Source organism: Falco punctatus (assembly GCF_963210335.1).
Source record: "Falco punctatus genome assembly, chromosome: 3".
In the NCBI taxonomy this organism is placed as follows: Eukaryota; Metazoa; Chordata; class Aves; order Falconiformes; family Falconidae; genus Falco; species Falco punctatus.
The window spans coordinates 68751227-68778649 of record NC_137582.1 but is presented as its reverse complement, the minus strand read 5'-3'; the positions used below and the strand labels follow the sequence as shown (position 1 = coordinate 68778649).

The 27423-nt window shown below is 36.6% G+C and overlaps 1 protein-coding gene across 2 annotated transcripts in view; it reads right to left on the bottom strand.

Annotated features, from left to right (window-relative positions):
• ZNF407 (zinc finger protein 407) overlaps positions 1-27423 on the bottom strand; it is a 355347-nt gene that overhangs the window by 21256 nt on the left and 306668 nt on the right. The gene's annotated exons all lie outside the window — the stretch shown is intronic.

Below are 27423 nucleotides of genomic sequence, written 5' to 3'. Positions count from 1 at the left end.
GCTTAAATGCTCTTCTAAGTTAGGCCCCCAGTTAGCCCCAGTCAATGACATTCAAACCAGAAACACAGACCCTTTAATTTCTGCTTGACAAGGGCCAAACCAGCACTGCTTTTTCCCAGAGGAAGGCAGCCACAAAGTTAGCTAAACATCACTTTTGCCCCCAGCCAAATATACATATTTCTCGGACTGATTTCAGCCTGACTCTAACTAAGCAAAATGACTGTATGAACATATTTCAAAGTACCAGCTGAATTCCATTTTGAATTGTCACCTATTTAAATAAATGAATAAAGCCATTCCTTTTAAAAGGCTAAAGTACATGATGTATAACTATACATTTTTGTAGGTTTTAAAATAAGTTTTATCAAAACCTTACTTGTTAATTTTAAGAAGAATGTGCATTGAGGAAAATGTTGTTGATAAACCCTTCTTCTCACAGAGTAATCCCTCTCATATATTCATGCTTTTGCACTCTCAGACAATGATATACATACCTTCGAATCTGGTAACTATCAGCTTAAAAAACCATCTTAATTTCAGACAATTCAGTATATTTAAGGACACAGAAATTAAAACCATGCTATAGGCACTGAAAGAAGTACAGATTTCTTCTGCAACCATCAAGAAATGAAGCACCGTTTGCTATAATGTATCCTCCTCCATCCCTTCCCAAATGACCCTGTTTCTGTTGGAGGTGAACCTTGCTGAGTTTATTCATTCCCTTTTTAACAAGAGACCACAGAAAAACCCAAGCTAACAGAGTGTTTAGCAAGAGGACTTAAAATGCTAAATGCAGGCCACGGTGCCACTCCAAGCTCTGGGTGAACTTTGATACTCTGCAGACCAAATGGAAGGTGCTGACAACAACCTCTATCGTCCTAAATATTAGGAAACCTGCTTATCTGAGAGACTTCCTTTCTCCTCGTGCAACTGCCTCAAGTGGCAGTGACAGACACGCTCAAACCACGGTCTCTGTCCTTTCATATGTTCCTTTCACAGGCCAGTTTCCATAACAAAGATATACTCCCTCTTGGTCAATTTATCACAACCTCCCCAAACACTTCCCCTCCTACACACGCACTTGGTATCCCCTCTGCCTTGTCATGAAAAAAACAGAACAAAAGCCCACCGACCATACAAAAATTATATTGCAGATTTGTAGATTAATGGGCTGATTCTGGCATCTCAATTCAAATGGATTTACAACCACTGCGTTTAGCCCTGTGTGATTTCAAATAGAATTACTTCTGATGAATTTGAATGCAAATTCACAAAGCATTAAAACAAACCATGTTTAAACTCGTTGGTTCATCAGATGCAAATATCGTGCATTAAGCAGGGAATACCCATTCATGAAAATAATGAAAACTGACACCAATATAATAAAATCATTACAGGTTTATGGATTCTGGGACTTAAACAAGCCATACCCTGGCTTCTCCTAACTGATTAAATGCTGCTTTGCCATTTATGTTTGATCTGCAATTCAAAAACAAATTAGTTTAGTCTTTGAGCCCAGAACCTTGGAAAATTGCTAGGAGGTTCTACCTCGGATGTGTCTGGGGAGAAGAGCCGGGTAAGGAGAGGAAACCGTGGGGGCAGGGAAACTAGCAGTGCAATTGAGAACAGACAGCACGGGAGAGGAAGCAGTCAGATAAATCGAGGCTTACAGACTCTACCGGCAAGCATTCATAACACCACTGCGTGAATAGCATTGTGCAGAACAAAAGGCAATGATGATAAAATTGGGCACTTTTGTTTTATAAAGCTGGCACAGATGGGTCTGTCACACCATGTGCTTCATTTTTATGAAACGTCAACCACCTTCACTTTGCATTATGTTTGTAGACAAGGGGTTTAAGTGCAGCAGGGCAATGGATTGCCAATTATTTCTGGGATTGTCCCATGGCAAGCAAGCCTAAATGAATGCAGCCATGTTCTAGCTGATAAAGTAGATCTCTGAAGTTGCATCTAAACAGTATAAATAGTGTGGGTCTTGCATTAATCGTCCTTGTCTAATTATCATGAAGAAGTTTTCATTTTCAGTTAGATGGCAACAGCCTAGCTCAAAAGTTTTCAGTAAAATCTTTGCATTTAGATATTAAATTCTTCTCGTAATGATGAGATTTAAAACAGCAAAACATTTCTCACTGATGCATGTAATGCTGATAATGCACTATTTTGTGATACAACCTATGCAGTTCTTCGCTGCAACGTGATCTGCTCCAATTTGTGTACAAATAGTGCTTGCAATAAAAGGAAATGTAACACCAAGTTTTACTTAAATAAGAGCTCCAAAAGAGGTTGGGAGATAATGTAGCTAACACACAACAAAAAAATTAAGGGCAATTGCAAAAAGCTCTTTCTCAACATAATTTTGTTTCTCTTTTTCTTTTCTTTCTTCTTCTTTTTTTTTTTTAATCCATTCACATCAATATTTTAAACCAAAATATTTAGAGATTTCTATGTTATGATGGTTTGATGGCAATTTGGTTAGCAGAGTTCAGGTACCATCTAAATGCACGGCAAACACCAGAAAGCCCAACTTTGAAAGTAACCCTCTCCACAACTTTAACCAGTTGTTCCAGGAAAGCTCCTATTTCGATCTTAGGACAGAGATGCATGAGTGAAAAGATCTAACGAGCTGTGAAGTCCTTAAGATCTCCATTTTCAAATGTGAATGCCTTGAATTAGACACTCAAATCTGTATTTAAAAGATCATTAGTCATTTCTGTGAGGCAGCATGCAACACCACACTGACAATGCAGCTGACACTGGGCCACAGGGGATTTGAGAAGCCCGGCTGTTCTAGCATTGCAGCAATCCAGTACCCACTGTCTCCACCAGCTTTTATAAATCCTGGCCAGCAGGTCAAGGACCACTATTCCTATGACAGCCTTGCGATTTGTCTCTATGGCTTCATTACGTCCAGTGCACGGCACGTGCGACATACTGGTCAGAGGTTAAGAGTAAAATCATGGCCCCGTTCAGGACATGGACAAAATTCCCACTGATTCACAATGTGATTAATACAATTTCGGATTAAAAAAAAAAAAAGAATCTGGATTCTGCTCATATCTTCATAATTTAATGCCAGTGCTCTGTGATCCATCCTGGCTTCCAACTGGCCTTAAGATGCTGGTTAAAAGCTACCTAGTCCTGAATCACCTGGGATAGTCACTATGCTAGACTATGTGGCTCTTCCCACACCCTTTGTCACGAGTGCAGTCAACAGAAGTACTTGGGATGGACTCATTTTAAAAACAGAGAGAAAAGCCTTTCACATTTTCTTATCAGTTCTGAAACAGGTCCTAAAACTAGACTAAATTCTGATTACGGATATTTTCTGTGAATGATGAGGCAGGTGAGGACTTGTTTTTTCCTCATGACCTACTGGCTAAGTTCTTGAGTGCTGCTGAGAAGCTGCTGTAGCATTAATTAAAATTTGTACTGGTTGGACTGATATATAATGAAAACTTGGCTTTAAGAGTTGCTGAATACAGATCAAACTCAACTTCTCAGTGCTACCTGCATCTTCTGGTTTTTTTCACTATATGCATGTGGGAGGAACACAATACTCAAGCATAAAGAACTACCTTAATCTGCATTAGAATGAGATGTATGGGTAGGTAGTAAGTGCCAATCTGAGCACTCCGATGTGGAATTAGGACTTTGCATATAGGCACTTAGTTTAGAAAGTGGATCTCAGAGGATATAGGGTTGCCCACTTAGCTTGGAAAACCCTGCTCCAGTCTTAAAAGCTACTTGTCACTGCAGAGCAATTTTGAAGCAAAGTGGTATGTTTGGTGGCCTCATTTGCATGACAATACCCAGAATGCTCTCCTAACTCACAGCTATTTCACGGAAGGGCTGATGCATTCAAGCTTTGAGAATAAACCCAAATCATGTGGGTGTACCACTGCATATAATTTTAATATCTCCCCCCCACCCCCAATCCATTGCAAAAGGTGGAACTATTCAAGTGGGTAATCATTACAGGTAACCAAACTAACCTGTTCATCATCAACATTTACTAGAAATCAAAATTACAAATGGTAGTTTGGCAAGTCTCTAACACATTCATTGATTAGCTGATCATCTCATACCCGCGTGTATATGCTTTAAGTACTGACATCAGTCATCAAGGTTTCTGTGAAAAGCTGCCTCAATATATTAAAAATCAATTAGAAAAACAGAACAACTTACAATACAAAGCACAGATAGAGAATAAACAGTTCATCAAGATGGACTTTGCTCGTCTTCTGCACTTCTCCTTTCTCACAGCTTGCTACGCAAAATAAATGCACTACGTCGACTTACACTGCAGTACTGGGTATCACAGTCTGCTCTGCTGTGTGGATTTCACTGCTGAGAAGCTGTAACACTAATTGTCAGTTTCCCACGATCAAAGTAATTTGGTTAAATAATTGGTTTACATTTACTATATTTTATTTGCCTCACAAAAATAAATGTTATAACAAAAGACCATCTGAAGAGGAGGGAATACTACGGTGATAACACCAATATGGTGCCAATATATGGAGAAATATGTGTGTTTTGTGCATATAAACAATGACATGAAGCTTCAGCTTTAGAGAACAAAGCTTTACACCTGAGTTAACTTAATATTACGATATGTGCATCCTGGTGTGTGTGTGCATGTGTCTATGAGGGGTGAAATTCTTCTGCTGTTGGATTTTGGCACTGAAATTAAAGAATACTGTTTTAAAAGCTGATTAACTGGTGATCATTTATAACTTATTATTGATAGGTGATAAATGATGGCATTTCTTCCTTTCTTTTTACTCTTATCAGTTAAATAAAGTCTGCAGTCACATGAAAACAATTGCTTTTCTATACCTAAAATCAGGTTGATGCCATGATGATAACCCTTCAAGCCACTCTTGGTTTTCCAGGTGGTTTTCTCTCTTTTATTTTATATACTATGTAGATTTGACCACAATTTTTACAGCTGCTCCCCAGATGCAGAAAGGGAACGCAGTAACTGTGCCTGCAGCAGTTGAGAGAAGTTGTTTCCTTTAACCTCCCTCTAGACTACCAGGCGTGAAGAACGGCTGAAACATTTTCCTCCAGCCACCAGACTGGCTCTTTTTCCAAATGTCGCTAGAACAGCTTCATTCAGAACAGGCTGCCACCAGAGCTCCTTCAGATTCTGCCAGAATGCCTGAAACTCAAAAGTAATTAAAAGCCTTTGAAAAACTCATAAGTCAAGGGAGTGGCATAACACCCATTAATTACAGTGCTCAGTGATGTCACACCTGTGACTTATTAGAGGCTATCCTGAAGTGGGTTCAGAGGTGCTGTTCATAATTTGTAATGGTATTTTGAAGACTGCCTATCGAAAAGCGGTATCTAATTGGGATGGTACATATTTAATTAACACTGACTGCATTATACAAAGAATAATATTGTGGCTTTCACTGTAAGACTATCGTGGATGAACACAGTTTTCAATACCAAACACACCACCGCAAAATGATGCACCTGCAGTGGGACCATGACCCTGTGATAACTCTGATCTAGTTTGACCGTAGCTCTGTTAACTTCAATCAACAGTCAACTCTAAGAATGACAGAAAAAAGAACTTCAAAGTACAAACTGATTGCTGTTTTTTCCAGTGGGTCCTGATGTTGACTGATTTTTCCTGTGTTAATAGTATTACTGGAATCAGAAGGTCTGTATACTTACGCTTAATTATGCTTGACTGTACTTGCAGGATTTAAGCACTTCTAAGGACAGTAAAATCCTGAACAGGTTACCTGAAATAAACAGGGGTATGTTTCTTTTCATCAGTCCTCAGATGCTATTTTTGCTGGAATATAGGGCGCATTGTCTAGAGAATGCTGAATTAAATTACCTAGAACAATACTAATTTTATGAATCTGCAGTAAAACTCATCTGTATTTGATAGTCATTTACAGAAAAAATATTGCAAAGTTTCTGCAACAGATTAAACCCTGCAATTTGTTTTGTTTTCTTTGTCTGTTTTGAGATTAAATGGAAACAAACCTTACAGTATAGAATTATCTTAAGGTCACCTGTCTACAAGGGATTACTGTGTAGTCCCTTTTATATTTTTCCCCCTACTAGTTTGAGGGACAAAAGGGCACCAGTACCCTAAGGGCTTTTTTAAATAACCTCTTTAGCAAATAAAGTCATACCCTATGTATAGAGGCCATTTCATCCCAGTCCCATGGGGTGCCTGTAGGGTAAAATACTGAATTTTTCTGGCATATGTCAGTGAATGTGAAAAAGAGAACCACTACTTATAGAAAGTTAAAGGCTGAATGAAAGAACGTGGATTTCCTTAATGCGCTAATTTCAAACATTGTATATTGAAGCTGAAAACATCAGCTATAAGCATCTCAGAGAAACACTGGAATGCATTTATGTGAACCACACAGAGATTCACATACCAGCAACTGATTTCTATGGCTTGAAAATGCAACGGATTCTGCTTACCTGAAATCTTAAACAAACAAAAAAATACACATATCTTCTCTGGAGAAAATAAATAGAGTGAAATTGGGCCTTTTCTTTATGGATGCAATCTCATGACCATATCAACATCACCATAAACATCTCTGAAATCAACTGTCAAGGAATCTGTTATGCTTATATAAATTACTATTATTGTTGTTTTTGTTGCTGCGCCCTGCTTCTGTAATTGGTTAAAAGATAACGTGCAAAACCCCAAACTTTCAAGTATTCGTAAGGTATAAAATAATGGTTTTAAAACAAATGATTTGACAGCTGCAAAAGCAGGATAACACCTAGTTACATTATAGAAACGGTGTGGATAATTACTTTTTTCAAAAGGAAAGACTCCATGGACTACGGTCCTGTCTGAATTTCCCTGCAGCTCAGATAATGTGCAGTAATACAAATCCTGTTGTCACCTCAACCTAAGTCTTTTTATCATCTATACATCAGCAAGAATGATGAGAGACGTCCCATGATTCTAACAGTCTTCCTTTGAAGGATCCACATGTTAATTACTGCACTAATTATGGTTTTTGAATAACCAAATGAAGTAAGCAGTCTATGGGAGGTACAGGCACAAACCTAAGACTGAGAAAATACTAGTTACTGAAGTCGTCAGTGTAAACTGACACATTGAACGGGCTTAAAAGAAGTAGAAGAGGTAGATTTTAAAAGACAAGCATCTTCAATAATTAGGGTTCCATACAGGAAAAAGAAATTTCTTAATGGCAAGTGCATTTAAAATGTTATCTAAAGATCTGAAGGTAAGCCTGTTTAATTCACTGCTTCTTCTTTTGTTATTAGGAAAACATAATTGTTCCAAATAATTAGCAGTAGAGTACATCACAAGCTGACAACAAAATTATAGAAATCTTCATATTCAGATCCGTCTAGCTGGCTATTAGGAACAGTTTCTGATCATAACCCATTAGTTGAAGTGCTGCGAGTTCTTGATTGCCACCAAATAACCTCAGATATCTGCCTAAGTTAACAGCCTCTATTTATTCAGAGTTTTCTTGACAGTAAAAATTGCTTACGATTTTTACAGCTGCCACACAAAAGAACAGTATCAGATTTGCGCACTTGGAAGATTAGATGATAAAATAATTGAAATGTGGATTTTAGACACAATTTTAACTCCTAATTTTCTAAATGAAAAACAGCTAAGGGATTTCAGTGTGCTACAATGATACTATTGGCTTTCCTGTTTATTAAAAATTAAAATGAACACATTCCAAACCTTTCTAGTCGTTATGCCCATGCTAATTAAAGTAAGATTTGTTTGGGGTGAGATTTTTGGCATAACACTCCTACGTTGTCCTTTGTTTCTACTGAACATTGACTAATCAACAGCTAAAGATTTCTCTGTATCTTAAAGCTCAACCCTTTCTTTTTTTTTTTTTTTTTTTAAATGTACTTATGAATAATGCCAGGACATAAATGGCTGTTGATTCATTTCTTACACAGCTAACTAGCATGGATAGCACCACAGCAAAAGCTACCAGAAAGTGTAAGTGTGCCTTATTTTTAAAAGACTGATAAATCGATCTTCTGACAGAAATCACTGCTGTTAACTCCAAAAGGAAAAAAAAACAAACCACCAAACAACAAAAACCAGCAAACACATGGTGAGAAGGGAAATGTACTCTCTTAGTTACTTAACCAGCTTCAGTGAGTGGATTATTGATAATGTAATACACACAAAATGAAAACTTGTTTAAATTTCCAATCTAATACTTTAGTTATCTATAATGCTATTTGAAGCTCCTTCCAAAATGTTTTTTTGTGATAATAGCTTGGTTTATAAACCTACAAAGCTTTATGTCAAATCCCATGAGGGATAACTTTGATTACTAGAGTAATTAATGATGCTGGATAGTAATATGGATTTTCTGTTAAGATTTGAGTTTGAAGTTAATTAGTCTCCACATTATGATTTGCTGATTAATTACAGATATTTAGTTATAAAGAGAGATGTTAATTATTAATCTAAAAATCATCTAGTGTAATTAACTAAAAATTTGACATCAGTCACCACTCTCCTTGTATGTAACTTCCAAGGTGCCAATTCTACAGAGGGAGGCACAGGCCTTCCCCAAAAGGTAAAATAATCCTTCTGCTATCTTTTTTGTGTATATAGTATAGCCAAAAATTTTACTCTTAATTTGTCAGGACAAGCCACCCACTTTGAAGCAGGACAGTAACTTAATTCTTGTCAAAGTACAGATCTTTCATCGCTTATTCTTTCAATACGCCTCATCTTATCACAGAAAAAAATGTGCTACAAAAGAAATACCACTATGAGTCTTAACTGGGTGTACTCTTGAAATCATGTCTTAACCTCACAGCTGTGATGTTCTTCTGACTGATGGGCTTTGTCAGTTCCTGTGTTCAACTCTGGAATAAGCTTCAGCATTGCTACAGATATCTGTGTTTTCCAGCAACAGCAGCAGCAGCCTTTAGCAGCGCCAAGAAAATATTAGAGCAAAACTACTAATCAATGTAATAACTCAGATTCTGAAATCACCTTTTTTTTTTTTTTAAAGAGAAACCCCACCTTATCTTTTTTTCCCCCGCTTCCCTTCTCATCTGCAAGGAACAAATCCTACTGTTACTGTAAAGGGGAGGGGAATGCGATTAAGAAAAAGGGTTAAACCAAAAGGCATCAGCAGCACACCAATGTCCTGGAATTTACCCTAGTAACACAGACTCTGAACAGGGATCTGTTTACATTATCTCTAGATCATCTTGACAATATTCATTCTCTATTTACCTAAATGAGGCAATATGATGATATTTATTGCTCAGAATGGCTAAATATAGACTTTTCCTGAGCACTCAGTATCATAGTGGGAGGTTTTGCTCTAATCTACATCTTTAAACTGACAAGCTGGAGCATTCCTAATGAATGCCTCTTTTCATCTGGATGTCTGTGTGTATTTGACAGTATAAATATTTAGCAATATCGGAGTCAGCTTGTGATTTTACCCAGATGGACTGATTGATGCCTTGGCTTGACGTTGCCAAAGACAATCCATGTAGTTATATAAGCAATTTCCCTCTTACTTCCTAAGAAGCAATTAGGTGGCCAAAGGCAGCAACCCAAAAATAGTGAGAATACTTCTGGTATCAGCTGACAACTCTGAGGGATAAATAAAATATGGTACTTAAATTATTACCACTTTACTTTCATGAATCATGGGATTAAAGCTTTCACTTCTAAAGTACATATAAATTGCAGGGTTTCTTATGTCTGTAATTTGCAAGAATCTAAGTTAAAATACCAGCTAATCAGTCAACTCACATTCACCTTGGGAAAAGTACCACCCTTCCTTGTCATTTTTGTAAATTGCATGCCTAAGCACCAATGTTATTTTCAGGGGGAAAAAAAGCTTGTTGTCAATAACATATATTGCAGTCTAGTTAAAACAACATTTGTTAAGGTTTAATCGCAAATGTAATCTGCTTTTAAAGTTTAGACAGAACGCTCAGAGAAATTCAAGGGACAGATAATAAATCATTTTCCCCTATCTTGGGTGTGAACAAGGTAGGCTAGAGTCTTGCAGGTGTGCTGCCTTTTCCTCCTACATGTTGCAGACTTTTGCTGGGCTTTTCCATAAACCATTCAATAATACAGGGGACTCCAGCAGCTGAGAAGGAAGGAAATTTTGTACTATCTGACTTTCAAGCTACATAAGCTGCACTTTTTGTATTGTTATGTATTCCCCATCATTTTATTCAGTTTGTATCTTTGGCATACACTTTGTAATTCATAACGTGTCTGCGTAACAAATTGCAGCATCCAGAAGTTTTAGCAAAATTTCATGCACACACATATAAAAATATGGGAATACCAAAAAATCTTGGATACTGAATGTCAGCTTTACATTAGCTATGCACTGTTTGTCCGTGTCGGTTTTACATGGTGTAAGACGCCTGTAATGATTATGTCATGTGCTCTTATGCATGTTAGTGCTTTGGGGGGAAAGAACAGTCGCACATTATTTTTGGCAACAGTAAAATTCACGTGCCTCAGCTATGTTGTTGATTCCGCTCCCCTCCTCAAACACGTTTAGTTTCTTTGTTTTCTATTAACTCGTCCCAGTCTTTGTATAACCCATGCAATAACCCAGGAGAAAGGGCAAGGAAGACATTATTCTTCTTGACACTAATACCTATAGATCCTGTTCTGCAGTGATACCTCTCCCTATCACAAAGTATCTCAGCTAACAGAATTCTCCAAACTCAAGAGCTGGCACCATTAATATATTCCACAGGCAAGTGGGACACAATGCCCACTGGTAATCAGACGTACACAACAAGGCTTTTTGGGGACTGACTGTCTGCTTGTAATGTACAGGAGTTTTAAGTCCTGTACGCATTGGCTACAGCACATTTTTCTGAAAGGCAGTCTCTGACTTACCTGTTTTATTATTATTCTGTGACAGCTAGGTGCCAAATAAAAATAAATGTGTGCTGTTTTGTATTTATTGGATTTGATTAGTAATAAATTTGTTATTGACCAGATCCAGAGTGCAAAGGCCTGAGGCACAATCCAATGGTCTCTACTCACTTGATCATTACACCCTGCACTTTCAATCAAGCCGCACTGAATTGCGTTACTCTGTGTTTTGCTTTAGAATTGTCTGGTTTGAGAATGGAGTGGGGGGGCATGGAGGGAGTGGAAAGCTGATGTTTTCTGCTAGAGAAAATTAGGAAAGAAGGGGAAGGCTGTCCCTTTAAACTGGAAGATAACTACAGTACAATGCCAAAAGAAAACTGGTGATAGAGTGCACTGTACATGGCACAATCCATTGCACAGGTTGACGTGAGAAATTACTAGGTCTGATAAGGCAAAGTTTAGAATAAACTGCATTGTTTTACAAAATATGTCATTGGGAAAAACGCATTAACTCTAATCAGCCAAAATGGTGTGATTCATTGCTTAATTTCAGGGTACCAGGTTATAAATTACATCAGGCCTGCCACAACTAATTTTTGCAGTGGCATACTAGATGAAAAATGAAATGTCCAAGTGGCTACAAGTGAAAAGCTTCCATCTTTCTTCCACAGCTGAATATTACTTACCCTAATGATGTATAATAGCCTGCAACTACACTTAACCTGTGCATTAAATGGCAGCACAAACTGTTTACCTAGAGTTATGAAGAAGAAAACAGCAAATCAAGCAAAGGAATCTAGAGTGTGTACATTAACCTCCCACATGCCAACATAATTGTCCCCTACAGATGATGTATAACACAGACTCCAAATCATACTTATTTTTTTTTCATTACACATAATAGCTTATGCTTCAAGTATCAAAAGTGTCAAAGCATGTGTGATAAATTGATGCCAAAATGTACCTAATTAATAAGTCTGATGATGTTTAGATTAAAACAGATGTTGGTTATGTTGTTAACGGAACAGCAGCTAATAAAAATAATTGCAACCTCTATGCCTAAAACCTGCAGGTATTATTAAAAATAACAACAAAACCATGTCATATCTGAACAGTACAAAATGGTTAGTAAGCTTTTTTGGGTGAAAATGTTCTTTTATGTACAAGTACCTAACAACAGATCAAAGCAATTAATCAGGTCAGCAGTACTAACAGCTATCCCTTGTTTAAAATCCATAGCTAGGCTTTACATGGAACTCACTTTTACTGCTGATATTCTGTGCACAACAAAAAATACTTTAAAGCATACTTTCTATTATTCACTTTCAATAAGTAATGTGAATTCTTTGTTGATTATTCAGGAAAAAAAAAAAAAAGAAAAAAAAAGATAATGAACTCCAGGAAGTTTCTAAATGTGATGAAGTAATCCATGATTACCAGAAGTATCTTGTAGATACTATTGATTTTAACAGTTCAAATTCCACCAGAAATAACCTAGAAATAACACAGTATTTTAAAATTAGCTTTAAACTATATATTAAAGATCATATTTAAAATCTTGGGTTTTTTTCCCCTGCTGGAAAATAATTGCTTATCACTTTGCTCCCTTTAAAAAACAGTATCCAAGGAGAATCAACTGATGGAAAACATGATGGCAAAAAATTCTATCAGTCTGTAGCAAGTTTTGGAGAATCTGATTAGGTCTCATGCTGCAATACTAGGTATTCCATTTTTGCCAAAGGGCCAGCTATTATTATTAACATCATTTGTCTGAATCATTACTCTGCACCTTGGTTCAGCAAACACTATGAAGATGGCATGGTAATAAATGACCGCAGGATTCTTTCCTGCTTCAGCCTGTTTTTATCTGCCACCTCTCTACCGTCAGCTCCATCTTTCTGAACCTCTCTGAATCCCCAAAAGGGATGGGGCGTCTATTTGTTTTCCACTAGGTTACTACTCTGTCTATTGTTGTTTGCACTAAAGGGTACAAATTCAATTCATTCTTGTGACATAAAAGCACTGATACAGTAAATTTTTTGCCCAAGAGAAAACACAAAGTTGCTGAATATGGGCTAAGATGTGAAGCGCTCGTATGTACGTGAAGGAGCTTTCCAAGACAGTCTTGCTCACTGAATATTGTTTTTTCTCCACCACAATCTAGACAATCACATTAGAGCATTTTAAACTTACGCTAACCTTGCCAAATTGGTACTTCTTGCAAAACAGTGACTATGTGGGAGGGGTTAAGTAATATATCCTGTGGTACCCATAAGCAAGAGAAGAAACAAAGGACTGGGAGGTAAAATAGCCAATCGGTAGCTACAAGATTAAGTAAGCCAGTGCTTCTGTGATAATAAGGGTTATTGGGAATGGCAGATGAGAACTGCAGAAATAACAAATAACCGAGGAGAAAAGACTTAAAAACAGTTAAATAAGAAAACTGGAATGAGAGAGAACTACAGGGCATTGACTAACCTTATTTTTCTGCATGTTGAAATTCACACAAATTACTTTTATTCATACCTAAACACGGCAAAAAATAATGAATCTGCCATCTAAATGAATCAATCAAAACCAAACAGACCAGGGATAATGTCTGATACTCCACTCTGCAAAATAAAACCAAAACCTTTTGGAGATGTAATGGGTCTCTTTCTTTTAAATACTAGAACATGCATATTTTTCTCTGTAACATCAAGAAGTATTAAGTGTGGGAAAATACTACATCAGAACTAGACAGCTCTTCAAGATTTCCCAATTACAAGCATCTAGTCTGAGATTCCATCCTTTTGCAATACCATAAGGCAGATTTTATGAGATAGTCCATTCACAAACGTAAATTTCTGTGTCCCAATATATGTAAACTTATCGGGCGTTGAGGGAATTTAAGTCATGCAAATGCAGTTATAAAGCATACTTAGCACTGGCTTTTCAAGGCCAACGGCATTGTGTTTTCCCAAATACACTGTTAAAAAGTGCCAAACATGGTAAACCCTACAGAAAGTAGCCAAGCACTTTCCTGTCTGAGTCTTATAAAATGCTTAAAAATAACACTCCTAAATCTGAAATGTTATAACTGTTTACAAAACCTGAAAGGCTGCATTATACATTACTTACTTCACTATCAAAATGCTCTACATTCCTTCCAGAAGTTAAGAAGTTATCACTTGAAAATCACTGGCTAATCTAGCTTGTGCTAAGATGGATTTTTAATGAAAGTTTAATGAATGATAAATACTTGTTTCTTGATAAATGTTTAATTATGCCAATAATTACCAACTGCTGAAAACTACTGTTGTGTTAATAATGGCATTTTAGTACACAAGCAGTTTCATGAGTCATGATGCTGTTAAAGATCAGAATTCCATCTGTCTAATGCAAACTAGCAAAACAAAAGAAAAGTCTAATTAATATTTTGATACATTTTCCCTATACACTTTTAAACTGATGTCCTTTTGTGAAAGAATAAATTTACTTACTCCCTTTTTGAGAGATGAAATAAATATCTCAGAGCCATTATATTATTAATCATTACTAGTATTTGAACCTAAAAACTGAAACAGAAGAAGAAATCAAGCGAGATGTAGCATATGTACGAGTGCTTTTTGTTTACTTTTTTGGAAGAGGGGTGAATGGGTCATTATGGTGATGATGAGGCTGAATTTTCACCTGAAATATTTGGAAACACTTAGGTACCACACTATGTTTGCTGCATTAATTTGCAGAGGTATGTAGTAGGACAATTTCCCTGATGCCAAAAAGCCAGCAGACTGCAACCTTCACCTCTTAGAAGAGAGGGACCAAGAAACACCAAATTGTCATGGTACCCTCCAGTGGGGCCAGATAAAATGGAGATTTTCTTAGAAATGCAAAGATGGTAACAATATAGATACATAGTAAGTCAGGACAAAGTATAAAGAGAGAACAACACTGCTGTGAAAAACAATGGGAGATCGAGGAGACTTCCACTGACTGATTTGTTCAAGTATTCCTCTTGGTTTGAAAGCATCTCCCATATTTGTTGTGCTCATGGTACTTATTTCTGCTCTGCCTCTCATGTAATTGCTACAATACCAGTGGACCACTAGCCAGGCATCCTGGCAATGTGCTAACCCATCAGGCATGCCACAGCACAGGAGAACCTAGAGGTGTGCTTTGGTTGTCCCTCAGAGGGTAGCCTTGCAGTTTGGGCAGCATGCCAAGTCTGGTCTTGAAGATGGCCTTGGGACGGCCCTCAATCTAAGTTCTATGGGTCTGATTCAAACCTCACTGAAATCAGCAAACTTATTCCCTAAGGACTACCGTTTTCAGTCAGAGCCTGCCTCAGACACTAGGGCTACATCCGTTATATAGTCAACAAGTGTAAATTAATTGTAGGCATACTAATTTGTGAGGGAGTACTGCAACGTATGCCAGCTGAGATCTGACTTGCTATTACCGTATTGTTGAACAGATACTATAATACAACAAAAATACCTTCACTTGTGAGATTCCAAATATAAACAGGATCATACTGTTCTATGAAATGGCACATTAAAAAAAATGTATTTATCGGGGTGAAAATTAAGCTTTTAATGATTGAAATACAACTTCTTTAAAAGGAGTTTCTGATTCTCATAAACGCTGAGTTTACATTCTTAGAAATGTAGCGGTTTTCTTTCCTTTTGAACCTATTTAGAATTTCAATTTAAATGGATCTTTGCTCTTTACAGCAAAGACTGGACAGAGCACTACAAAACTTATTTTATTCAGTAATCTTGTACCTCATGTGGGTTCGGCTAGAGGATCACATAAATTGTTTCCATTTCCTACATCTAGAACTCAATGTCACAAATTTGTTTTCTGCATAAATGCAATGTATTTTTTGAGATGGTATTCTTATTTAACATATATGTAATCTTTACTGTGCATCAGAATGTATTGCAGGAGTCTGACCTCTACTTGGGTACCTCACAGAATACTTTGATTCTGAAACTATTCCTGTAGTTTTGAGAATTGCCTGACATCTTTTATTTGTTTTTCAGTATGTTTTTTGCAGATTGGCAGTAGTTCAAAAAGGTAGTTAACCACATAAACAGGCAATAAACCCAAATACTGAACCAAACAGACATATTGCTGAAATATCAGAAGGGAGTTTTTCTTGCTGTAGAGAGATGGATGCTGCTATGTATTACTACAGTGAGCCTGTTAGCATCCATATAGCATCTCTGCAATGCAACGCAGAAGTCAGTGCAGTGAAACAGAAAACAAAGCCCACCCTGACAAATAGCTGGTGGCTAATCTTCCTCTATAAGATTAACTTAAGGAACAAATGCAAAAGTATACTTAAATGTATATTGACAATTTTTCTGCAGTTGATTCATAGTGGGCTATTGCTTTAAGGTTATTAAAATTACCTTGATTGTACAGCAATATATGATACTGTTATAGCCTTTTTGATGCTGTGATACTGTTTTCTGTAACACCTGGAACCTAAAGGTAATAATTTATAGCTATCATCCTCCTCAATATTCTTTATTTTAAATGCATCTAAAAAGCACGCACCTCCCAATACTATGGGAAATTTTATGTCCCACATCAGTCAAAACCATATGGAAATCCTTTCAACTGAGTCGAAACATTCCCTAGATCCATGTGGAAGGACAGATTCCTATCCCATATGATGGTGGGATGGGCAAGTCATTCCCAAATCCCATCCATTTCAGGAAAACAGCTGCTTTGTTCCTCACAGGTCCTCCAAGTAGACAGTAGAGCAGATCCATTAACCTTGCCCAAAAGTATTATCATAAATCATAAAAATATTTACTTTCTTAGTGAAGGAATACATCAATTTGCAACAGTTAGCACAGTTCTGGGTAACCTGACTATGAAACTCTCATTCTATTGCAATACTACAATGGAGTTCATAATGAAAAATGCTTCTTACAAAAACAAGTATCTGTCTTAATGCCATTGCCCTGAGCCTCCATCCTCTATTTCAAATCCTTTGCAAACATTACTCCTCTTGAAACAAACAAACATTGAATATCTGAGGAACAATAAAATACATGCTATGTTAATGGTTTTCAATGCTTTTAAGGCTTGGTAACATACTGGTAAGAAGTGCCTGTGCCTACAGTTGCTCTCATTACAGCTGGTCTGGGTGGAGCTATGCTGACTGGAGCTGAAAGGTGGAAGATTTCTCCTAAAAATACATGATAGAGACAGCCATATATTAAAGTTTCGCTCCACATAAGTGGAATGTCATTCTTTTATAACTACAGTCCACTATGATAATCCTCTTGGAATGCATTAATTATCATCCACCAGATAAGTGTCAAAAGCTACATTCCTAAAGGATTATCAATTCCCACCCAATTTCTACTGCAGATGAATAAGGAAGAAGAAAAGTTAGCGGAAAAAGAAGCAGTGTCGAAGAGCTCGTCTACTCAGAATGAAAATACGGTCTTTCGAAACAGCTCAGCCATTCATATAGCTTTCATCACAACTGCACAAATAGAAGAGAGTCAGTGACATGGTATCTGTGTTAAAATAGGAAAGATTTTGTCCTGTACATTCTTTCATTATATAGCACATTCTCCTTAGAAGTATTGGGAAAAAGAAAGAAAATGCTTCACTGCTAGAAGGTTTCAATAGAGACCTCAAAAGCATAACGTAACAGTCTTTCTTCTTCAAGTGAAGGCATTTTTAACCGTTACAACAAATGATTTTTATTGCATTTGATTTTATCTTATTTTCACTACGCCTTTGCTTTTCTACTGTTGAAGAGAACAGAACTCAAACAAAACTCTCAGGAAGACTTCTGTTGAACAACTTGTTCAACTACATAGGTAGGAGAAGGTATAGAAAAAGTAAAGCGTTCCAAAGATGTGGAGTGAGACTAAAACCAAATGCAAACAAAACGTGATTTTTGTGCAAAGAAGTTACATAGCCACACCCCTCCTAATATACACAATTATTAAGATAGTGTGGGCTTTTTTATAGGCTTCTGGATGTATTTTACTACTTTTCATTTAGGTAACTGTGTGCAACTCTGCCATTTGTGAAAAATTCAGTCCATCCAACCTCACAACAATAAAGTGGTATATAATCGATTGAGAGATCCATATGTATCCAAATACATGGATGGGTAATACCATTTCAAACAGCACCACGAATTGCCCTGTGGATCTAACATTATGCCTACCAACTCATTAATCTCTGAAACTGAGGTGGAGATGAGACAGACAAATTTTCATTCAAAGTAGGTTCAAGTGCACAAGAAAGTTAGTGGTGAGCCTCTTCATGGTGCTTTTGCTTCTGAGTCAGCAATGAAACAATATCTTTGCATAGCAGTAAGTAGTATTAGTAGTGTTTTAGTTACAATTTATATATTGTAATTGTTTTTAGGGGTATTGTGCCCAGCTCTGTACAAATACAGGAGCTGAGGGAAGCAGCCCATTGAAAGGCCTCGCAGTCTAAAGACACAATGAGAATAAACTAATAGTAGTGAAAGCAAAGTGTTGAACAACTCACACACGTGGTCACAATACCAGGGCATAAAGGCCTTTTATCCCCCAAACTAGGCCATTTCAAGCCATTAAGAATATTGACTTTTCACTTTTGTTGCTATCACTGTAGGACACCATGTAGGTGGAAATGCCGTGCAATTTTTCAGATCAGACAGTTTTGGTAGATTCCTGTAGCAGATTTTCCCAGAATAAGGATGTCCTGGTAAAATCCCAGTATTTTTTAGTCGCATTATGCTTATGTGGGTTTTTCCTGCAGTTTAAACTGAAAATTATGTTGGTCATGTATGTAATGTAGTTGCTCTCTGCTGAAAACCCTATGAGTTTCAACTCAGCTATTGCTGGCTTTCAGTGGGGAGTGAAGTCTTCTGGATGTGCTGGAAGATTGTAAAGGTTTCAATATCCTTTGAGACAGAAGATGCTATAGAAATATTAAATTATTATAGTAAATTTGGAATTGCTGAGGGAACTGGAATGCTGAAAAGCAAGACACATTCCTCATTTCTTCCTGGACAGTAGTCGCCAGTATTTATTAGCATGCACCCATGGATCTGAAACCAATCAGGCTTCTACCCCTCCTTGTACAACAGTAAAAGCCGATCTTTCCACTGTTACAAAAATAGGATAAGATTCTGTGTTTTGTTTGGTTAGCAAGGCTTTTTAAATGAAAACTTTGGGACATCTGTAGGTGCCTTGTATTATATTAACACATGCACCTCACTGTCTCCTGTCTTAACAGTGTGTTGTCACATTTGCAGTTTGGGCAAGACAGAATTGCTCATCTTCCCCTCACAGCCCATCTGGTTTCTCCCAAGCTGCTCAGGCGACAACACTCTAAAGAAAAAGCGATGTTATCAGGGGCACGTACCAATATATATCACATATTGCAGCATGTTTTCTCATTTACAATGCATCATAAAAAGTTACATTGCCTCTGACCTACAACATGATGTAATGTAAAATGACATGCTTACATTGAACAACATTACATTACTCAAAAATCTGAATTTAAAGAAATAAGCAAGGGGGTGCCTATATATTTATTTCAAATGCTATAAATTCTGGCAGACATTAAGTCAGCCAAGAAAAAGGGGGAGGTGGAGTAACTAAATATTTAAACTGCATGGCTGCTTAGTCACTTGCTAATGCCATTTTTTACAAACAAAAAGAATTAAAGAATACACTATGAGATCTGTTGCACATCTTTAATATTAAACACCACAGATGATATAATCACAGAAATATACCAGTAACTTTCAAGGTGTAAAACCATAGTCAATTTTCTTCATGTTTTACTACTAAAAAGTGTAATGATCGAGTCCTTCTGTTGGATTTTTAACAGCAAGAGCACAGAGTGCCCTATACATTCCACAGATCCGCTTTTTAAGAATCAACATGGTGCACACCATGTGAACTGTCACATTAATAACCCTATGCTGATATTCAAATTTTCTGTCTTAAGCTAAAGGAAGATTGAATACCCTGCTGTTGTGTGGCCAAGATTGAAGAGGTGTCTCACTGACATTGTTCAAAGTTTATGAAAATATATGAATGCTCAAATGTCATTGGCTTTGCGCCTCCAACAGACTGTGGTTTTATGAGAAATCAGTCTTTTAATCAAAATGATTGAATACCTTAAGGTCGAATCCAAAGATATCAGTTAATATCTAGAAACGTGCTATTTCTGCAAATGTTGCCAAATTTGTGGTGCATTTTAAAGTGTTAATTTGTGCATTCCATATTGAAAATTGATCTTGAGTTTTAGCTTTTTGTCAAGCAAAAACATATGGTTACAAGCTCTATGAATTTTATGTGACGGCTGTTGAAGCTGTCACATGTGCAAACTTGATAACCGATGTGACACATACGCAAATAATTTGCTTGTTTAGTAACAATTCAAGGATTCATTATTCATGCAAAAACACGTTGTTTTTTTAAAAATGATCAGATGGAAGTAGTCTTCATTTTGCACAATCAGTCTCATTGGTGTGCAAACACAGATAAAATAAAGCTGGGAACTAAGTGGTATTAAAACAAATCCAAGAATATGGGTATTTTCAGATAATTATTGAACCAGATGGTGTTTTTTGTTAATTCTGCCATCAGTCTGAGAACTTGATGTCTTACATCTGCACTTGGTAAAATAAATTTTGCCACTGACATTATTTCAGTTTTCTTAAAATATTTCAATCAGTACTACACCAAGATTTGCAAACATCTGCCATTCTACATGACTATGAGATGAAATTATTTGAAAAAATTCTGTTAAGAAAACACTTACACTAAATTTAACTTAGGCTTAGCACTTCTGCTGCTAAACTGTCTGAGTTACTACTTTATGAATATTATAAATAAAATGCTAATCATGTGCCAAAATACTGCTAACTTCAAATTTGGGAGGAAGAATCTATATAAATCAATGAAGAGCTGCAAGCTCGTTTAGGGATGCCATCTTGGGATTTTACAGTCCCTTACTTTGCTTTCTTAAGGTTAGGAGGTTAGAACTTCACTGGCACAGAACTGATGAAAACCTTTTCCTTGGCCTCTGTAAAAGTAAATAAACAAAAATAAAAGATACTGAAATATGTGACCAATCTATTAAGATCTATTTTAAATCAATGGATATAAAAGTAATCCAAACACAGTCTTTTAACCTGCAGCTATGTTATTCACCCTAATAGAACTCCTCATAAACATTATCACTCAAGTATTGTACCTCATAAACAGATGTGCTCAATCACTTATGCACATTTGACACTGTATATAGCATTTAGATACTTCCTTTCTGTGATCTAAATCACAGCCTTTCTTGAAAATTCAACCGTAACAGGCAATAAAATTGTAGAGCTGGCTTAACTACTCCAGTGCCCTACTTCTACAGCAAATCCCAAATAAGACCACTTTCACATATCACATAATAGATAAACTCCTTTTTTTTTGAGGTAAATGTATGCTCTGTGATACAAGCTGCACCCTAGCCGTCATCAGACCATCAGAGGCACCATGTGTGATGCCATTTTATTTATACCAAATATCATAATTGTGTGAACCTATTTATGAATTCTGCAACACCTGCAGTAAAATCCCTACTGCTTTTGCTAGTTGGTGAGGTTTTATTATGGTGCATTGCTATGCTAGCACCTTTGTGTGGGTAACACAATAGAGCACGCCTGACCGGGCACACCAGTGAAAGTCTCCTGTAGTGTGCACTCCAGACATATGGGTTTGATTCCTAGTCCTAAACTCCTGCTCCCTGGTTCGAGAGGAACACCTCTGAGTGAGACTGTATTTAAGAGTAATGACTCTGTTTGCAGAAGAACTAGAAATCCTGTGTGAAAATGTGCAGACTTTCCCTGGTAGGGAGCCTCTTAAAAAAGCGTCCTTCAAGGTCTTTTATTTAATGAGAAATGGGAGGGATTGCCAAGGGTTGTCTGCAAAAGGCAAATTTCTGGGAGAACTGGTGTGTCTGTGTGCATGAGTGTAATGTGAGGATACAGGCTATTTATCTGGAGACAGATCGAAATCTCCTGAAGTGAACCTAGAGATAGATCAGATCTCCTGTGGTGCACTGATTTATCTTGCTATAAGATGGGAAGTACAGCACAGTCCTCCACAAAGATTTTTTTACTGCATGTAAGCTGACCGATGGGAGGGTGCCAGCAACACACACCCACACACCAGCATTTTGGTCCTCAGCACTCCGACCTGGGACCCGCTTTGGGGAGCATCCTGAATCCCCAATCAGCTTACATGCAAAGGTTGCATTTGCACAAGAAACCAGGGCACTCTAGGAACCAGAAGAATAGGGGTACACAGGAGTACATCTGTGGCCAGATATTCCCTGACACGATGCTGGGACATGGTATGCTAGGGTATTTGTGTTTGGGACCTGAGAAGTGCCCCAGGGTCCCCAGTTTACACGTAGCGTTTGCTGTTTCCAAAGCTAAAAACAACCAAGTAGAGGGTGAATTACAGAAATTGTAGATCGTCTCATAAATAAAAAACATGGAACACCTTACCTTCCCCAAACCAGAAAATACTACCTGTATGAATATTTAAAATCAGCTTTAAAACCATTCGTGTGGACTTTTTTAGGGTACAGAAGCCTACAGTTGTTGACTTTGTTTTTTATGTTACTCTTTTTTTAACCTTTTGGTTCCTTCTTTTAGCTTGAGGCATGCAAGCTGGATAGAAGCAATAAGAATAAATGTAATAAAAACATACTCAATATATTTTCAGGTAAATAACATTTTACTATCACTAGGTGGCTAATTTAAAAAAGATACATATAAAAGTTAATTTGTAGATATTAATCGAATGCTATTTTAATGCTATTCCCATCCAGTATCAGACAGTTGGTTTAAAAAAAAGTAAAAGGACTGTGGTATGGAATGTCTTTTTTTCCTTTTATAGACTTGGCAAAGACCATCAGTTTATGGCCTGTTTCGTTTCTTGCCAGTAGACAGCACTGAAAGTTATAAAACTAAAACAATTGCTTTCATTTATATCTTTTTCTGATTACTCTGATAGCTGAAATGTCTGAAGAAGTTCAGAATCTGTAAAGCCTGTCACATTATAGAAACATGTCTCTTTAAACTAAATGTGAAATTCCAGTAATTGAAGTGATAAATCTAATGTTTTTGCTGGGGTACTTTTGATGAGAACTATAGTAGTAAATTAGAAATTATTCTCTGCTGTTATATCATGGTAAAAGCCTTTCCATTATCTGTTGTCAGTCACTAGGTATGGGCAAATAACTCAGTTGTCAATCTTACTGTGAAACCTTAACTTCTGAGAATAATCAATAAGGAAAAAAAACCCAAACTCTTTATTATCGTCAGGTAATTTTTTAGACAACTTGAAGTTATTTTTTCCCTTTTTACTTCTGCACATCTCATTTATTCACAGACATATTGGATATCTTAGAATATTTCATTTTTTATAGCAAGTTACATGTCAGCTTGTTTTCAAATGGTATATGAGTTACATTTCAATATGAGTAAGCAGCTCTACCTGTGTGTCTAAATGCAATTTTACACATGATGCATACTTAATTAAATTAGCAGTAAAAGCCACCTACATTTTATTATTGATTTTTCAGCTATACTATTTATTGCCTAATATTTCTATTTTAAAAGTCCATGATGTTTTGCTCTTTCAAAGATTCATGTAAACGTCATTCATAAAACCTCAAGGAATTTGAACAGCAATACAAAGAACAAATACTGTATGCCATATACTTACATTACAGTCGGTATTAAAAAAAAAAAAAAAAAAAAAAAAAGCAAACCCAATCACTTCCATCAAGTATGATGCCAAGATAAACCTTCACAACCTTGCCTGGTGCAAGAGATGGAAAGCAGCAGCTCAAGCAGTTTTTAGCTCTGACACGCTGTGATGACTGTGACCAACATGCCCTCCCCCCATCTTCATTTCAGCAATAGGTAAAATAGAAGAAAAAACCGTAAACAAAACAAAACCAACCTCAACTCATGATCACCAGCTAGACTGCTAAAAATATTCATCAATATCGGGAGGCTGTGCAGGGATGGGTGGCTGGTACTACTAGCTAACCGTTTTTAACATTTCTGAAATAATCTTGTATTACTTATTAAGAAGATGACTGGAGTAAATGGCTGGAATAGTGTTAGAGAAATATTTTCCTGTTCATATTTACAAGTAAATTGTTCAAACCCTTTTGATCTAGGATGAGCTCCAGACACAGAACTTGGACTGAAACACACTATCAGAGAATGTCTAAATAGAGCATTTTTTCACCCTCCCGATTTTAGCATGTAATGGAAATTGGTGTAATTTGTGAAATTTGGATGCAGGTGCAATCCAAGTCCTGGAAATTTAGGAGGTTCTAATTCAAGGTTCTGAATTAGTCACGAGTCTATTTTACACATTTTAGAGAGAATTATTTGCAAGTAACAGATGAAAATTATTGTTTCAGCTGTGAATTTGACCTTCTACTATTAGAACAGGTGGACTAACAATGATTAAAGTATTTGAAATTTTAAGTAAAATCAATCAATGAGAATCAAAGAAAACACAAACCCGTGCTTAGCAATTTTCTGAGTAACTGCTGAGAATGTTAAGAAAACAATAGATTTATATATTGCATTTTTGTGTGCTTTAAACAATGCTGTATAAGAACAACAAGAAGAAAAACTGCTCATAAAGGAACAAATTCTCTGGTCATTTCACTGTGTCCATATTCTACCAATGGAATATTGTATAGTACAACCCACTTCGGTACCCAAAGAACAAAGTGGCTGTGATTCACAGCATAAGGCATACAGAGAGCATAAAATTTAAGCTACTAGTCCAGCTTTCTCTTTGGACTTGCTTTTGAAGGAAGAGGGAAAGGAAGAATGGATGAGGAAAATGTCCTGAAGTAAAAATTTGTATCTTAAACCCAACTTAGTATTTTTCTTGAAGGAAGGAAGTGTAAAAGACTAGAAGAAATGCAGTATGAGAAAGGACTACTGAGGCTGTCGTTCAAATTTTTCCTTAGATGCTCTGAGGATAAGAAGGGGCATAACAACTTTTCAAAGGCAATTAGTATGTAACTGCCAAAGCACCTACTTTGAAACGTAAGCACAGAAAAATTGCATGAATCTTCAGCTATGAACTAAAAAATAGCAAACATGGAGAAATTAAGTGCCTCCCCATAACTAGGGAATAGGTAAACAAATTATTGCCAATGTATGTGAACTCTCTCATTTTTTCCTTTATTATTCCAATTTTATTGTTCCAAATGGTATTTGGAGAATATTGGTAAATGAAAATACAAATTATATGCTGAATGAAGCATTTACTTTACATAAAATACTGTAAAAGTAAGAAATCAGCTATTCAAACCACAAGACTGCATTGATAGTAAGCCATAGCCAGTGTGCCATACTGAAAATGTACCACTCTTAATAACTTGAGCTAATTCATAAAACTCCTCTCTGCATTCTGTTTTGAGTTTTTTAGTTTCTTGTTATTTATTTACCAGCAATTTCTCCATGTGACTGCCACAGTAGTAGAGCACCACCACGCAGCAATTCCCAAGCGTAAGTGGAAGTAACATCGCACTTTCATGTGAGCATGTATTTCCCAGAAATTATTTGCTCTAGCCATCTACTGCATGTTTTTGGAAAATCCATATAATTTCATATGCAAATGATAAAATGCTAATCTTCAGCTAATCTTCAGTAAAATAAAAGTGACTCTGAAAGCTTAATTAGAGTCTCTGGAAGGGTTTCTTTACTGTGCCTGAGTTTTCCTTGATGGAAGGTGAGATGTCACAAGGAAAAGATCATGATTTCTTGGTTCTCACTTGGAACTGACATAAAAGTGCTGACTGGCACAATAAGTACAAGATCTTACAGCCAAAGGCTGTGGGAAGCAGTTCTCACAAACTCTGCCTTGTCCCTATACTCTCCTCCCTCTGCATTTTCCACCTTGCTTGTCCTTCCATCACTGTCAAGTCTCTCCCAGCGGTCCCAGTGTCCTCTCTTGCTATGGCCTTTTTTCTAGCAAGCTTTATAGTACAATTCACCTAGTTACAATGAAATCCAACTAGTTGTACCAGAGCTACTCGCACACAACTTAGCTATACACTGGAGATTACAAAACCATGCAGAATAAAAAGGCAAAAGGCAGAGTGGAGAGAGGAGAGATTAAAGTTAAAATAAACACAAACAATGAGCATCACGGTACAGTGAGGAGATAGTTCTGATACTTCAGTAGGGAACTGAAATAAAGGAAAAGAGAAGGAACAAATCAGCTCTAGAATCAGGCAAATTGTAGAGAGAAGTGAGTTTCAAAAAGGGAATTAAACAAACCAAGATGGGATGCCTGAGCGCAAGTGTATATGAAGGACTGGTCTGAGGTTCTTTCCTTCTCTCCTCTTTTGTGCTTACCTTCTATTTAGCTAGCAGTGGTACCTGTAAGTCCACAATGCTATCTAGGACACTGTGTTCCAAATACCAGCTGATGAAAAACACTCTCTTTTGTTGTCGTCCCCCCCCCCCCTTTTTTTTTCTTAAATCTTGCTTAATAAATTAATCACTTATGGTTTTCATAAAGGTAATACAAAGGTTAACTGAAGATTAAAATCTGGCTATCCAAATTGTAGTCTACAAGATAATTCTGTTTGGTTTAGGAAGATATGTCCCATCACATAGCATGAAAAGGTTTTCTTGCCATCTGGCTCCTGAATAAACTGTTACTATAATCTAGTGTCTGTTTGTCAAGAAGTTTGATAGTCTGTTTTAAATTATAACCTGTTTTCTTTTTTTTCTTTTTTTTTTTTCACATTGGCTGAAATTTTCCATGACTATCCAGAGAGCATCACCATGCAGGGACAAGTCTAAGAAAATTCATGTCAGCTACTTTTTCATCATGTGAAACTGAAAGAATAAAACCCCCTCATTATAAAAAACCAAAACAAACCAAAATCAAAATGTAATTCAGATGCAGCAGGATGTTGTAAATCGGCACGTATACACTGTGCACCGTTAAAAATACACTCACATTTAAGACTGCAGTTTAGAAAATAGCTGAATGACTACAATTCACCATTCACCTCTCCATAGACTCCATAGCCAAACTAATGAAGTTCTGAAGTTTTTTATGAAGAAAAATTTATTGTATACAATTTTGTTCTATTGAAATATAATTAATAACAGTCACAACACTTACAAGACCCCCACCACTCTTCCTGTAACACTGTATCACTAATCCTGTTCATACATCATAATGTAAGATTGAACAGGTATTTCAACTATTAGAGATTAAAAAAGGTATAAAATGGAGACTGTTGCATGGGGAATGTATTGAAAAAGATGTACAAAACAATTTTTTCGCAAAGAAAGATAACAAAATAACTGGTTTCTTATTGTGGCAGTAAACATGTAACTTTCAAAGCTAAAACATTAGCACCTATTTAAGCATAAGACTTTTTAACTGCACTAGAAAAAACAATTAACAAGGTAATCCTTTTACAACACA